At 41.7% G+C, this 1262-nt stretch overlaps 1 protein-coding gene across 3 annotated transcripts in view; it reads right to left on the reverse strand.

The window, feature by feature from the left end:
- mtmr14 (myotubularin related protein 14) overlaps positions 1-1262 on the reverse strand; it is a 30547-nt gene that overhangs the window by 27053 nt on the left and 2232 nt on the right. The window lies entirely within an intron of this gene.

Below are 1262 nucleotides of genomic sequence, written 5' to 3' on the forward strand. Positions count from 1 at the left end.
TTTTTTTTTTTTTTTTTTTTGGTGTTTTCTTAAAACAAAGGGTGCGTTTAAGTTTCCTGTTATTTTTGGGAGCTACAGGTAAAGTCTCGACGAGTTTGTCGCGGGTCTGGGGGAGTTTCAGCCTCCACCCCTTCTCCTCCTCTCCCCGCCGCGAATTTCAGGCTCTGCAAGTGCTCCGACACTGCAGTAGCTGCGTTCTGTTTTGAAACGTTTCTTTAGTTTGTTATTGCTACGAGCTCTCATGCTAAAGCGAGACTTCACTCTTCCCGACACAGAAAACAGGAGGGGAGGAGTCAGCTGAGCCCCCGTGCAGCGGAGCACAGAGAGGGAGAGAGACAAAGAAAACAAACAAGCAGGAAAATGAAACTTATCGTCCTCATTTTTTTACCGACCTCAAAATAATTTATCGTGCAATTAATTGATTTATTGACTATCGCGACAGGCCTACTCACACATGCAGTTCACCAGGTCACAGCCCACTGAGACCCCACCTCAAGAGCTGGGAGGTCCAAGAAGAGAAAAGGTGGAATAAAAGTTTAGTTTCCAGGATGGTGGAACATGAAATGAGGACAGCGTGAGGAGGTGAGGACCATTGGTGCCAGTGAGGGGTGTTAGAAAAGAAGTAACAAGGAGCAGTTGAAGGGAGATTTTTACTATTAATGCATTTTAGCCTATGAGACACACAATATGTGCAGACAGGATTTCTAACACTGCCTGAGTGGCACAATGTGCTGTTAGCAGGATGCTGCATCAGTCTGAGATTTCTGCATCACAGTGAAGCCCTTTCAAACCCTGACACACTGATATAAACCTCAGAGCTTGGATATTATAATAAATGTCCTGAAGCTGATGAAGATATAAAGCTGCAGGACATGTACACTTGTCTAAAATTAACTCCTGTTTGGGATTTAAACTCTAATTTGAGCCATAAACAGAGCAAACCCAGACTTATATTCAGTGAACCACATCTACACTTCAGTGCTGTTTGGATTTGAAACAAAATTTAATTTTGTTCCAGTCAGGATACAAAACCGAAGGGTCAGTTTTTTTTCTGTGCTCATATCCGACCCTAATGTTCGAATATTAGGACTGTGTATTGGCAAGAATTTGGCGATACGATACATATCATGACAGAGGGGTCACGATACGATATATCCCGATATATTGCGATACTATAAGCAAGGCGATATATTGCGATTTTTTGTCCAAAAATTATATTAAATAAAAACCTCTTACTGGGAAAAAAATGAAAAACCAAAATT

Source organism: Austrofundulus limnaeus, unplaced genomic scaffold, assembly GCF_001266775.1.
Source record: "Austrofundulus limnaeus strain Quisiro unplaced genomic scaffold, Austrofundulus_limnaeus-1.0 Scaffold70, whole genome shotgun sequence".
NCBI lineage: Eukaryota > Metazoa > Chordata > Actinopteri > Cyprinodontiformes > Rivulidae > Austrofundulus > Austrofundulus limnaeus.